General features: G+C 36.0%; 1 protein-coding gene across 6 annotated transcripts in view; it reads right to left on the bottom strand.

The window, feature by feature from the left end:
• si:ch211-170a17.1 overlaps nucleotides 1-16,183 on the bottom strand; it is an 830,126-nt gene that overhangs the window by 462,444 nt on the left and 351,499 nt on the right. For all 6 annotated transcript variants that reach the window (XR_015507870.1, XR_015507871.1, XR_015507872.1 and 3 more), the window contains exon 2: nucleotides 9,276-9,340. The gene's annotated coding sequence lies outside the window, so the exon portion shown is untranslated. The remainder of the gene's footprint in view (nucleotides 1-9,275; nucleotides 9,341-16,183) is intronic.

Raw genomic sequence — 16,183 nt, 5'->3', positions numbered from 1 at the left:
TGTTGTTTTATAATAAATAAATAAATTAATAATAGAAATAAAAACATAATTATTAACATAGTTAACATAATTCTGTTGCACTACTACACTTGATTTTGGTTTTATTGTAAAAAAAAATAATAAATAAATGGGAATATGAAATATTTTATGGCAAACTTCAAAAAGAAACGATGATTTATTAATAAAAATGTTTTATTTTGATTATGTTTTCAAATAAATTGGTCTTACACTTTCTATTTTCTGATTTTCGTAGTATATGTATTAATCCAGGTACTTTTACTATAAACAGACATATCAACCATTTGGTAGAGGCTGATATTTTAAAAATTATGGGATGTGTTAAAAAAAAGTGTGTTAACCAGAGACATTAGGAGTTAAGTTTCTTGGTGGGGTAAATAAAGGGTTAAGGCTGATTTACACTTCTGTGTTGAGTGATCACACCCATGGCACCTGCCTTGCACATAGTCGTGCATTTATACTTCTGTGTGCTGTTTGTGTTGCTCTTCAATAACACTTCCAAAACGCTAGCTGGCACCGCCCTCACATGTCACTGCGACCAAGCTGACCAATCACAAATCTTGTGCTACCATTGTTGCGATGTGTAGTTAAATCTTTTGTTTTAGAGGTGCGCGTCAGCCACGAGGTTTGCCTTGCCTTTACCCTGTTTGTTGTTTTTTGTTTGTCTGTTTTCTGATCGTCACAGTCAATTCCTCTCTGCATCTCAAGTCTCCCGAAGTATGTGATGAGCTACTGGTCCACTAGCACCAAAGGAAATAGAAGCCATCAGAGGCATCATACCACCCTGTAGAGTTCGTTTTAATGACGCAATGCAGCCATACGAACATATGGCTACATAATTTGTGCTCGCCAGAAATGTATATGGGGGTACATATTCACAATGAGCTAGTGTTGCAATGTGTGTATTTGTGTGTTTATGTTTTCTATTTCCTCTACAAAAATCTATTTAATTTGGATAATAATAATAATGATAATAATAATAATAATAATAATAATAATAATTTTGCAGCCTGTTGGAGTTAGTGTTAGTCTTATAATCACACTAAGTGAGATCACATAAGTGAGAACTCCAAAAGAAAAAAAAATTACTTCACAGCATCTTAAAAATGAGTTTTATGTGGCGCTGATGGCTGATAAGATAAAAATAACACTTGGTGGTACAGATGGCTTTGCTGGGGAGAGTTCCAGCAGATTTGTTGAAAGAGATTTTTCATCATCTACATATACATTGGTAATGCACGATAAACATCCCCATTAAAACAAACTCCATTCCTCCTATTGCTCAGTATGTTTTCAATATGGATGAGTTGTAACTATAAATAGGCAAGCTATGTGCGCAGTATGACAAACAAACAATAATAATCATTAAAAAAATGATTAAATTGTACACAGCATCCAGACTTCACATACAGCTATGTTGACAACAGTGATCTAAGTGGCGGCTAATGAGTTTCTGCAGAACAAATGCTATATATTTATGCTGTCTGCCTGCAGAAATATGCTAATCAAGTAGTGTATGTAAAAATAATAACACAGAACAATAACTCTTCATTACTGATAGAATGATTTACAGACAGACAGACAGACCAACAGACAGACAGATAGATAAATACACTACCTTACAAAAGTGTTGTCGCCTTTCCAAGTTTTAAGAACAACAAATATTAACTGAACTTCTAGTTGATCATTTCGTATCAGAAGTGGCTTATATGAAAGGCAAAGGCCTCTAGTTTATGCATTTATTACTAAAATAAAATATGATCATCCCTTGATTTTTTTAATTATTAAATTAGTAAGGTCAAAACAGTAAAACAGTAAGGTCTGACTTTGCTTAGATAAAAGTCTTGTCACTTAACTGAAATAATGTACAGTATAGAATATAAAGTCATGGTGCAGTGGAAATAGAATAATTATTGTGTATGGCTCCCATGAGCTTGGAGGACTGCATCCATACATCTCTGCATGACTCATATATCTTATTAATAAAGTTTCTTGCTGGACTCTCAGAGTTTATCAAGATGCTTTGCATTCACATCTTCAATGCCTTTTCCTTCATCTTACCCCAGACATGCTAAATAATGTTCATATGTGGTGACTGGGCTTTCCAATACTGGAGCACTTTGACCTTCTTTGCTTTCAAGAACTTTGATTTGGAGGCCGAAGTGTGAGAAGGAGCGCTATCCAGGTAAAGAATTTGCTCTCTCATGTGGTTTGTAATGTAATGATTGTTATGTAATGTAATTGTAATGTAATATTATTGATACTTCAGACTTCAGTTTCCATCCATTCTGCAGATCTCTCGCATGCCCTCATACTGAATGTAACCCCAAATCACCTTCACCAAACTTGATGTATGAAAGAATCTTTGTTCCATGCAGGATCCATTAGGTCTTCTGCAGTATGTGTGATGATTGGGATGCAGCTTAACAGATGATTTATCTGAAAAATCTACCTTCTGCCACTTATAGGAATGATCAAGTAGAAGTCATGTTATTATCTGTTGCTCTTACAACTGGGATTGACGACAAGACTGTTGTAAGGTAGTATGGATGGATAGGTAGATGATAGATAGATAGATAGATAGATAGATAGATAGATAGATAGATAGATAGATAGATAGATAGATAGATAGATAGATAGATAGATAGATAGATAGATAGATAGATAGATAGATAGATAGATAGATAGATAGATAGATAGATAGATAGATAGATAGATAGATAGATAGATAGATAGATAGATAGATAGATAGATAGATAGATAGATAGATAGATAGATATCTTACCTGTACAAAGTGTTTACCCCATTTTTAACCAAAGTTTAAAGACAATATATGTTTTGATACATGATGTTTTCCTCAATAGTTTATCTCCGAAAAATAGCTGCAAAATCATTTGATATCTTTTCCTGACATCAGCCACAAAAGTTTGTAAACACTGTTTTTTTTTTTTTTTTTTTTTTTTTTTTCAAATCGAGAGATGTCTACAAATCCTGGACTATACCGGAATCTTCTCACCGTGAAAAATGGTATGAAGAGTTGAGCAGACAGACGGTAGAATAAAATAATAAATAAGTGCCAGGACCTTTTGTCACTTCATGCCAAAGAGACATATTATCTGCCCGGGTTTGTGTGGATCTGTGAAAAAGCTAAGAGGCTTTTCTCCAGCTCTCCCACCCTGTCAGCACAAAGTAAAAGACGCTTGGAGAGAATTACAGCAAACTCTGGGGGAATATACTGTTTTTTTTTTTCACCATGACATGTCACTGACCTCATGGCATCTGGTCCTTCCGCTTTAAGAAGTCAGGGCATTGTGGGTAACCTAAAGGGCCAGAGTTTGTAGTGTTTTGTAGAGAACATATTATAATAAGTAAATCCATGTATTCCCCCGTGCAACTGATGCTGGTACAAGGAGCGAAAAATAAAACCTTATTTGATTAGGGAGGCTGAACTACCTGATTAGTGTCTCATTGTAAGAGGGATTATCTCAGCATGAATTTATTATCTGTGATGAAATTTACAATAATAACAGTCAATTTGAGAACAAACCAGCATATGGGATTAAGAGCTTTTAACACAAACACAGTAACACTTGAGTGTTAGTAATGGTTGACGTCCCTTGGTTAATAAAAGGATTAAAAAAAATGTTTAACACAGTGTTTCAGCTCTGAATACAATTAATAGAGCAGACCAAAATACAGGTGTTTCAGATAACATTCAGGTATTAATGTATGAGATGAAATGTCTGAACCAATTATTTATGAGATGGCAAAACTGCATGGGGAAATGCATTATACTAAAAGCAAGCAGTAGCCAATTTAATCTAATGTAATGTATTTTTTTATTTATTTATTTATTTTTTGCATTTAAGGATTGAATATCAAAGCAGAGATTCCCTGATCAAATTACAGGGAAAAAAGAATATATTATTTTACACATCCACAATATAGTTCTGGAAAGGCTTGTCTCAAGATGTTGGGGTTATTCAGTAAATGATCTTTTAAAGATCAGAGAGGAAGTAACATTCATAATTCACACAGGTGTCAAGCTGGATATTTGTTCCACTACAAATTTATTCATCACACAGGATTCCTTATTTTTTAATGCAAGTGCAACGTAACAGTTGTTTAATGCATTTGCAACTGAACCATTATTTTCTTAATGCACATAACACTAAATGATCTTTTTCAGCAACACATGCTCATTGGAAATACATGTCTCAACCTACATTTCTGTTAAACTGCAAATAATGTACATCAACATATACTTTAAACTGCATTTTCCAGAAAAAAAAATAATGCTAAAGCGCAGCATTATACCAACACTAATGATATTTACTGAGACACATTATTGATGAACAAAGAATTATTTTTGTGCATGTTTTTGCACAACATCAAATAAATATGACAAAACATCTTAAAAGGTGTCTAAACATTTGCCTCACCTATCTATCCCCATGCGGACAACTTATTTTGTGTGTTCAATTTTTTGTTTGTACAGCGATCGGGCTTTAGTGTGGTGAATCATGGTTCCACAAAATAGAAAAAAGCTATGTAAAATCAAGGCAGGTAGAGGCCCTCTGGATACATTCTTATGGGGTCGCAGTCGAAAGGAGAGGGTGCTCGCTGCAGAGTCATTTGAGCAGAGCTGAACTCCAGCGAGGGGGAGCATGAACTCTTGCTCTGCCTCCTTTAAGCTGTTTTAATGCGTACACCAACCCCACCCCTAACCCTACCCCCAGTGACATCACTCGTAGAAGAAGTGCAAAAAAGGTGGAGCTTAAGCTCCCCCTCGCTGGAGCTCAGCTCGCCCAAATGGCTCTGCAGCGAGCACCACTTGGTCGAAAGGGCTTGCTGAGAATGGGGGGCCCCAAATAATAACTAATAAATACAACAATTTGGGGCCCCCAAAATGACGTGGGCCTTTAGAATTCTCCACACTTTGTCCTAGCATCCCTGGGTTGCAGTGCACTTTTGTATTACCATTATGGGGTGTCGCAGATGAATGTGAAGCGTGGGGGAAGGGGAGAAGGTTGGTTGCGGATGAAATTGAAGAAGAGAGGGGGTTGTCTTGCTGAGATTGGTGGGCCACAAATAGTGGCATGGGCCCTTAGTAGTGTCCTAACTTTCCACCATCTAGCCGCATATATGGCTTGAAGTAAGTTTGGTATTCCAAACAACAACTAATAAAAACAACAAATTGCGGCCATATGGGCCCTTAGAATCCTCCTAACTTTGTCCTAGCACCCCTGGGTTGCAGTGCATTTTTCTATTACTCTTATGAGGAGTTGCGGATGAATGTGTAGTGTGGGAGAGGGGGGGGTGTTGGGGGGGGGGGGTTGGTTGGTTGTGGATGAAAGTGAAGAGGGGGTATGACTTGCTGAAATTGGTGGGCCACAAATAGTAACTCTGGAGGCCCCAAAACGGCGTGGGTCCTTAGAATCGTTCTAACTTTCCACCCCCTAGCGACGCCCTTGGGTTGCATTAAACTTTTCTCTTATGATTACTTTTGAAAATACTATTGGTTGTGTTTAGAGAGGGGTTTAGGTCAGTGTTTTGCTAGCTGATCTCTATGAAAGGCTCTGCCCTCTCATAGACATGTAAGAAAATGTTTCTCAAACATAAAATGTAGAAATGTATTTCATTCCTTCATTCATTCATTTTCTTGTCGGCTTAGTCCCTTTATTAATCCGGGGTTGCCACAGCGGAATGAACCACCAACTTATCCAGCAAATTTTTATGCAGCGGATACCCTTCCAGCCACAACCAATCTCTGGGAAACATCTACAGACACATTCACACACATACTCATACACTACGGAAATTGTAGCCCTCCTAATTAAACTGTACCGCACGTCTTTGGACTGTGTGGGAAACCGGAGCACACCCACGCGAACGTGGACCTTCTTGCTGTGAGGCGACAGCACTACCTACTGCGCCACTGCTTCGCCATAATTTTAGTTTTTAAAAAAATAAATAAAAATTGAAAGCGTCCTCTAGTGGATTTGTCATCAAAACTTGCAACAGAACACACCCAGAGCAACATATTTTACATTTTGCAAAAATCCTGGCTGAAGCACGTATTTTCAATGAGCCTGGGTTGTTTTTTTTATCATAAAGATTGATTTGTGGAACGGAAAGTTTGCATGGATGTCCAGGGTTCTTCACGGAACTATCAATGTCAGTAAATATTTATGTGCATGTACAGTACAGCATTTCTTTTTTTTGTGTGTTTGTGGAATACTAAGAAATCCAAGGGAAACATAAATAATTCTTGGCTACAGTTGAAGCCTTGTTCACAAGCACCGCTGATATTCCAGCATCCTCCCGGCATTTCCTCTATTTCCCCTTATCTGTCAAAGCACAATGGCTTGGATTAGTTTCAGGGCTGGCTTTCTCCAATGTCTATCAGCCATCAGCTTCAGGTTTTTCCTATCAATCGCACGAGGCCGACATGTCAGAACATGATGTAACCTGCTCGCTGAAGCCAAACGCAGCTCAGGTGGCAGGCAGGAGATGTTTCTGGCGAGGATGGGCATTGGAAATATTAAGTGTCAGTATGAAATGATAACATAAATTCTGCGGATAATCACCGCCTCGCTGTAATGCATTACAAACATGCGCGTTCTTGTCTCATTGTGTCATTTTATGACCCTTTGTGTTTGTGAACATCAGAAAGCCCAAGGCCGATGACAACAGAGAATGTGATTTGGAGTTGCTGCGAATGTGCATTTGCTTTATTGCGCTTAAATAAATAACCTTTGGCCCAATGGCATAATTCATCTTCATTTTCTGACGTAAATAAGGAGCGAGATGGTGGCGAGAGGGAAATTCATTTGTGTTTTGCCTTTGAGCAAGCGTCTGCACATTTTTCATCTGATCTCTTATTGAAGTCTAATTTTGTGTGAGTGTGTATGTGTGTCCATGAAGACGCATCTGCTTGTCTTTTTCACAAAGACTCAGAGACAAAGTGTCACATGAGCAAACAACACACTGTTTTAAAATTGACGTGTAGTAAAACAACAACAAAAAATACAAGAATGTTTGAAGAAATTCTTACTCTTGTCAGGAAGTCCAATATAGTTTGAGTGTTCAGGTAACTCAGGGAATAAATGACATTTCTAAACAGGCCCGCATGCTCTTTTTGTCAGCTTGTCAGAGACTTCATAACACTGCAGAAGCGAGTTTCAGATCTCTGTAATATAAAACCCTGTCGCATTGCACACTGCAAAAGAAATATGCAATACCCAATTATATAACCTACTGTCCTATCTCAGATCACAGCAAAGCATGGGTGAATTAATCTGAGTCCGAGAAAGTGAGGATGATAAGAGGCAAATTGATTTCAATGACTATTAAAGTTGTATTTTTAATGATGCAGGGTATTTAAAACAAAATAAAAGATCATTTAAAGCATACTGAATATTGATAAGTAGTCATTACATAACAAAATGAAGCCCCACTATACTATTTGTCTTCCTCTATTCACTAGTCTTTAGAATGGAAAACATCTTGAGGACTGTATACAAATAAAAACAGTTTTTCCAAAATTCGAAAAATGCTAAACTTATATATATATATATATATATATATATATATATATATATATATATATATATATATATATATATATATATATATATATGCTCAGCATATATAAGTAAATCCCTCACAAATTTGTCTTTTAAATTTATATTTTCAATAGGACACTATAAATTATTATATTTGTGCATAGATTTGTCAGTGCTGAAGCCAAATCTGGAGCTTATCTAAAAAAAAATAATAACTTAAGATAATGGTTCAAAAACTAGTACAGCCCAATTTATATGTTATAGAAAAATATTAAACATAAAATAAAAAAAATAAAAAAATCAAGAGAAACAAAAAACTTGAAAACTTCAGTTGAAAATTTGTGGGTTGTAATTTTATTTATTTATTTATGTATTTTGTGCAATATTTTGCTTGAATTTAATTGTATTATATTTCAATTTCTTAATTTGTTTGGTAACTAAATATTAATTTAATAAATATATCTGTTTAATAAATGTGATTTGTTTACATAAACCAATGTACATTGCCTATATTCAATGAGAAATGGATAGAAATATTCTAAATTTATTCTGTCAGAATTTCCTCAAAATACCTCTGTGGAGAGGGAGCGTGGCCGAGAGCCGTGGGAACAGAGTGAGGCCACCGCGTAAGTGGATACACGTGCGGTGCGCACCTGCCTCGGATCCCACGGAAGGAGCTCTGGACCATAAAAGGAGGACCGATGGCAGAGGAAGCCGAGAGAGGACCGGGCCCGGACATATTTTACTTTTGCTTTCAGTTTGTTTTGTTTTGTTTGTTCACTGTTATTAATAAATATTTTAAAACTGCGTCTTTTCTTCGCCTCCTTCTTCCCAGCGGCCAAAGGGGCTGTGAACTTTATTACAACCTCCAACTTTCGTTATATTTAGTAATTAGATGGCAAATAGATGAAATTATATAATATGTATACATTTTCCAGATCACCTGATTTATATCATAGCATTACCTTGTTAAACAATGATAACCCAAATATTGACAGAACGCTTGCATTTCTTACTCGCAAACTTAATTAGCGCGCATTGAAAAAAAAGCAACATTTACCCCATTTATCCAATCCACCTTTTGTCCAATTTTTAGTCGGAAATTCAGGAAGAAAATGTAAAGCACTGTAGCCTTTAAGTTCTCGTAAACCTTTGATCAAACTCTTATTTTCATTCAAAAACACCATTTTTATTTAAGCCTTACACAACTAAAAATAAATACATCATAATTACATCAACATTACGTCATTGCCAAGGAAAGCAAATAAGGATAGATCTAATACACAGATTGAGCTGGTATACCTGTACGAAATTTAGTCATTCTTATTCCTGTAGTACGATAAGCAGTCTTGTATGAGATATTATTGCTTTTTTAGGAGACACGTGTGTGTGTGTGTGTGTGTGTGTGTGTGTGTGTGTGTATGTGTTTGTGTACACATACATATACACACAGTATATGGTTAATTTTATTAGCTGTAAATGCTGACAAACAAATTATTTTTCCACTCCATCCAGTACATGTCCTTTTAAATGTCCTTTTTTTGTCTTTGTGTGTACAGCTGCAGCTACAGATTTTTTATTTATTATCATATTTTTTTAAAGCAAAGACAGTTCAGCATATGTATTCCACCTCTAGTCCCCATAGGGCATATCAGCCTTAGCTTCCACAGACATAATGGGGTAACTTACCACATAAAACCAGAACAGTTTGTCATGGTCAGGCTAGGGGCAAGAGAAGAGGTGATGTCCATGGCCTGCAAGGAAAACAGACAAAAAAGAAATAAAGAGAGGGAAACATTGAAAAATAAATCTAGATTCCAACTACAATCCATACATTAGATTGTTAACAATCCAATCCTTCACTTTTGCTTCATGTCTTTGCATCCAGAAAGATCATTATCTGGATTTTAGGTTGACACATTTTTTAACACTCATTTTTTCCGCTGTTGTTGCCAGAGTAAGTGAGACACAAGCTGTACATGTACCGCTCTCTTCTAAAAATGGGGAGGGGAGCTACAGCTCATTTGCATTTAAAGATGCCCTATAATGAAAATCTGGGTATACCAAGGCATAGTGGAAAAATGAAAGATCAGTATATGGAAATCAAATCAAATCATATCACTTTTATTGTCACATCATCAGCATGTGTGCTATAACGAGTGAAGCTTAGGTGCTGGCTCCAGACAGTACAAAATACAGATGCAAATACAACAACAGTGCAAATACAGACAGTGCAAATACAGACAGTGCAAATAAAATGACAGTGCAAATACAAGGACAGTGCAAAATACAGACCGTACAAAATACAGATAATGCAAAATGGGCATAACGTAAGCCTCAGACACCACTGTTTCCTCATTCTCATGTAAATTCCACGAGTGAAAAATCCCAGAGGACAACATGACAAGACTCATGGGCCTCTGCATTTGCATGTATACCTAATTTGGGTCTTTCAGACTTGACGACCAGTCATGTCATCAAGCTCTGAGATTATAAAAAGTCCTTGAGATCATTAATATGCACACCTCAGGCTGCGTTTGATAAGCAACAACGTTTTCTAGCGAGACAACAATGATAAATTCCCTCCCTTAGTTATTTTCAATATTTCACTTACTATGTATGTGGGACTTTTATTTTGATAATGTGAGCGCAAAATTGTATACTGTAAGTTACTGGGCATTGGCAGTATCAGACATGTTCCAAACTCGCCTCAGGACACAAATTGCAAGATTTACAGATTATACATTCGTTAATCTCCACTCTAAAGTTAAGGTTTATCGTGTTTATTGTAAAATTTGAGGCGCATATTTCAACAAACACATGTAGACTGCTGAATCGTGTCAAATCACTCAGCTCAACTGTCATATGTTCATCCAGAGGTTGATATCAATTCCTGACTGTCTTTTCCTTGACTATAGCTTAAAAATACAATGAGATACATCTCTATCACTCTCTTTTGTCAAGTTTAATTTATAAAATTGATTTAGAAATAGCTATGGACAACTCTCATAGATCTCTCTTTTAAATTAATATTTGTGCATATACATTTGATTATTCAGTACCAAAGCAAAATTTGGAACTAATCTAACAAAAAAATAAATAAATAAACTGAAGATCAGTCCAAAAATAAGTACACCCAAGTAATATGTTGGGGGGGAATGTTAAATAAATTTTTTATAAACAGGGAAAACAAATCAATAGAAAAAAAAAAAAAATAATTATATATATATATATATATATATATATATATATATATATATATATATATATATATATATATATATATATATATGTAGTTGAAATGTTGTATTTGTTTGTATTTGTTTTATTTGCAATAACTTGTTTGAATTTAAATGTATATATCATTCTATTCTAAAAGCTTGGTGTACATTTATTTACGCTTAAGTGAACATAAAGTTCAGTTAAGTGAATTAAAATGGCACCAAAATATGACAGAAAAATGTTAATATTACCTTTATTAAGCAGGAACTTAAGACTAAGCCTGAAATTTAACCTGCCACTGACCAGACTATTTTGCCGGCATAAATTGCCTGAGTAACTAAATTTAAACTATCGTAAATTTGATTCATGAGCTCATTGATATTCACGACATTAGCCATATATGGTCAACCATGGACCTTTTAATTCTATGAGTATTTTATTGAGTAATAAATGAGCCTGTAAAAACCATTTCTGGAGATTTTTTGACCTTACCAAAGCCTTGAACCTACTATGATATCAGAGAACAATTTAACTTATTAAACCAATGCTGTATATGGCACCTTTAAAAGAGGCAAAGTCATTGTCAGCATGAAATACATGATCTGTAAGGTACTTTTGAGATGAAACTTCACCTTCTGGAGAAACCTTAGACTTTTGATGTCTTGCAAAAAAAAACAAAAAAAAAAAAAAACATAATAGGACCTGAAGAGATGAAGAGTTCAAAAAGAATGAAATAAAATGATTTCATACTACATTAAGTAGAGTAAAAGGTCCGCTTGTTGTGCCTCTTCTTTATCCCCATATTCAAACCAAAATGCTTTTCACACAAGCTGCAAACAACACATCTTAGAACAAGAAAGAAAAGCTCCATGTGTTAGTACTTGAAATCAATAAAACTAAACAAAGAAATTCAATCTCACCCGCTGCACAAAGATAAGCTCTGAGATATGTTAAATAAAACAGTAAAGCTTTTTTGTAAGGAACTAGTCAAATCTATAACAATGCCATATATATAATGACAGCATTTATATTTTATCAATGTACTACTCAATAATCCCCTGAAATGAACTGAAAGTACTGAAGTAGCACACTGTTGCTATAGTTACATTCTCAAGTGAACGATTTTCTGTTCGTGAGCGTCTATTTAACATCGTATTGAAGACATCGGACAATACACCAGCAGAGACGAGACCACCACGTGAAGCCTCCATTCAGAAGCATTTATCTGTTTGCATATTCATAATATCAACAGCAGGTCATGAACTTTCAGTGAAGGTTACAGTATTGGCAAAGCCTGCGTAATAAAGCCTTAAATCTTACAGTTTCCTGTCAGCCAACCACTATTCTTTTAAAATAACTGGAAACATTATCTCACCGCCAATAATGTCCCAGTTTTACAGTATATCGTCAACACACGTTCCTCCAGCATATATCTCAAATGAAATCACTCTCTTTCTTTATAGCTAAACCATTTTAAAGAGCCCATATTATGGGTTTTTGAAAATTCCCCTCCATGTAGTGTGTAACACAGCTCTAAGTGAAGTAAAGTATCCAGCTAAGGCTTAAATCTGTAAGAATACAGTGTTTAAAACTGTTGATTCATCTATAAAAGAGTCGACTCATAGTGCTTCAAACGAGTCGCCTTGATACTGATTCATTAGGTGTTTCGCCATGACGTACGAACGAAACCAAGTTATTCACGTGCACGCGCAAACCCGGGAGATTTCAAACCTGAGGCCCCGCCCTCTGACGCAGAAACCCAGACACACACACACACACACCCACAAACACACGCACACACACGCACACACACACACACAAACATGCCGGTCGATTGAAGTCACACTGCAGATGGATATATTGAGTCTCTACCCAAAGATGAAACCTCAGCATTATAGCCAAGCAGTTGGAAACTACTGGAAACTTCTGGAAACTACATGCTACAAAGAATACTCCATCAGCGTTTGTTAAAGGAAGGATCAGAAAAGAGTAACTTACTGCTGGACGTCAGGATGGATTTTTCTTCCTCCATTTCTCAAGTGTAAGTACGTGCGATTAAAGTTGCCTCGTTTACTCTAGCTTGCAAATGTATTTAGTTGTGATTTGTTACTTGTAACCGCGTGTACTGTATCAGGTTAACTGGCTATATTCTCTTATCGCGTGCAAAGTCACGTTAAAAACGCGACGCGTGCTGCTTTGTTAACGGAGCTCCGTGGATGAGGAGAAGTGTGTGTATGTGTGTGCGTGTGCGCGCGCTGTCGTCCGGAGGTGTGTGTGTTTGTGTGTGTGTGTGTGTGTGTGTGTGCGCGCATTGTCGTCCGGAGCAGGGTTAAGTGCGTTTGTGTGTGTGCAATATGTGTGTGTGTGTCTGTGAAAAGAGCAGAGTGAGAAGCTAGGAGATCTCCTCAACTGTTTTTGGAGTTTTTGCTCAATAAAATAGTTAGTCGTCTGAATTTTCAAGTCCATAGTCTGTATTTACATTGACCCACTGGCAGCTAAAATCCATGCCTACACTATCGAGCGTGTATGAACTGTGATTACTTTTATATTGCTGATTAGCTGTTTGGCTTTTCACTCTCTGACTGAAGGCAGTCGACCAATCGCGACAGACTGTCATTGGTCCAATCAGCGCAGATTAGCTTCGCGCTAAGGAGGGTTTGGGAACAAATAAATCACTGGACGATTCATACGGGAGTCGCTGGTATAATTAGGTAAAAATAAATGCAGATTATAAGACCATGAAAGTGTTTTTTTGACCTTGCATGCATATTAAACTGTTGTTGGAGACCCTTACAACCAAGATATGACCCTATTTCATGTATAATATGGGCTCTTTAAATGATAACAGATGACAGGCTTGTTCTTTTTATGCATTTCCTATAGACATAAGCATTTCTCCTTGATCTTATTGTTATGTATGAAGTATTTGATCATCAGTAGTTCAATTATTAAACTAGATATTAAAGTTTGAGGGCAAACTTTATGGTAGCTTGGAAAGGCCTGTAAGAAGTAATTTATTTATTTTGAAAAAGTATCAAATTGGCTAAAAAAATGTTTAAGATCCCTGCAGCCCCTCCCATGTTGTTAGCATGATTCTGGCATGAATTAACATGTTACTAGCATGATTCTAGCATTAATTAGCATATAACTTGCATGATTCTAGCTTGAATTAGCATGATATTAGCATGATTCTAGCGTGAATCAGCATATAACTAGCATGATTCTAACATGAATTAGCATATAACTAGCATGATTCTAGCATAAATTAGCATGTTCCTAGCATGATTTTAACATGAATTTGCATATTAGCATGAACTAGCATGTTACAAGCATGGTTCTATCATGAATTAATATGGCATTAGCATGATTCTTGCATGGATTAGCATGTTACTAGCATGATTCTAGCATGTATTAGCATGTTGTTAACATGATTCTAACATGATTTAGCATTATAATAGTTTGATTATAGCATGAATTAGCATGATATTAGTATGATTCTAGCATGAACTAGCAAGTAAATAGCATGATTTTAGCATGTATTAGCATGTTTCTAGCATGAATTAGCTTATTACTAGAAATATTATATCATGACTAAGCATGATATTAGCATGATTCTAGCATGGATTAGCAAGATGTTAGCATAATTCTAGCATGAATTAGCAAGATATTAACATAATTCTAGCACGAATTAGCATGATTCTAGCATGAATTAGCATTTTGTTAGCATGTTTCTAGCATAAATCAGCTTGCTTCTAGCATAAATTAGCATGTTGTTAGCGTGGATTAGCATGTGCTAGCATGACTAGCATGTCATTAGCATGCTTCTAGCAAGATTAGCATGTTCAAAAGCATGTTAAAACTACTAGCATGTGTTAAAACAGCTAGTCATAGTCTATGGAAAAGTTGCTAGGACGCTGAAATTGGTTGCTAGGGAGTGGCTAGTAAGTCTAAAGGTCATCAGTGATTGGCTGCTGGCTAGAATGAGTGGATTGAAGCCAAACTCCTGTCTGATGCAGTGTTATGAGCTCAAAAATGTTGACTCAATGTTAAGTCTATGGACAGTTGCTAATGTGCCATAAGTGGTCGCTAGGTCTCACGTTCCATCCACAAATACATGAAATACAATTACTTGGTATTTTTGACTAGTGACCTTATTTCAGCTTCATTCAAGTCGGTCACAATCACTGACTGCTGTTTATGTAATTTTACGCATAATGAGAAGCAGACACACATGGGAACGGTGGACAGGGAGAAGCAGCTCATTTGCATTTAAAGCCACAGGCTACAAAAATAGCTGCACTGTACTCAGACACCCAAATGGGCATATTCTGGAGGTAAATGAAAGTACATAACATTAAGCAAATTACTTTGCAAGATAGTATTGAGCTTAAAGTGTAATTTAAAAGCTCTTTTATTATGTTAGGCAAGTTATTGTAAAACAGTGGTTTGTTTTTAGACAATAAAATATATATTTCATAAGGAGGCGAATAATATTGACCTTAAAATTGTTCCAATTTTATTCTAAACTGCTTTTACTCCAGCCGAACAAAAATAAATAAGACTTTCCCCAGAAGAAGAAGAAATAATATAGGAAATAATGTGAAAATTTCCTTGGTCTGTTAAACATCTCTTGGGAAATATAACTTTCACACAAGGGCTGTAATAATTTTGACTTTAACTGTATATAAGTGATCATTTACACTTTAACTCCCATAATTCAGACAGAACATCAGGGGGCCCATAGGAAAAAGTTGAATAGATGTGAAACGAACCAATGAAGTAAACTGTGGCTGAGGAAACTATTTGCTCAATAAAAAAGCTTACATTGTGATGGCAGTCCTACATAAACATACTGAGTGACATTTTGCATATCATTGAGGAGGAATCCATTCAAAACCGAGAAGAGATCTTATCTTTGAAATGTTCAAAGTGTGAGGCTGGCAGTGAGCGACTGAAGTAAAGGAGAGATTCGGGTATTAGAACACATGGAATTGGTGAGTAGTTCCTCTGTGTGTTAAAAGGACGAGGGCATAGAAAGTTGAAGGACAATGTAAGAGAGGGAAAGACAGATGTTTTAGAGAGAGGCGATGAGTGATGAGTCTATGGTTACGCAATCATTTTGGTACTGCGGCACTACAGATATGAAACAAGAAAAGAGGACTTTATACTGTAAAAAGAACTTTGAAACATAATTCTTAATGTGAATATTTAGCTATCATGTGTATAATACGAAAGTAGGCGGAGACGTCTGACTTGTATTAATTAGACAACTATTTCTTAATGAGTGTGTCATTAACTTATTCATTAGTGAAGGACTACATGGCATCTGTCTATAACAGGAGAAAATATTTGAAAATATCAATCTAACATATTGA

The sequence above is a fragment of the Danio rerio genome, chromosome 14 (assembly GCF_052040795.2).
Source record: "Danio rerio strain M-AB ecotype USA chromosome 14, GRCz13ab, whole genome shotgun sequence".
NCBI lineage: Eukaryota > Metazoa > Chordata > Actinopteri > Cypriniformes > Danionidae > Danio > Danio rerio.
The sequence above is the reverse complement of the archived record's forward strand: the minus strand, read 5'-3'. Positions and strand labels throughout refer to the sequence as shown.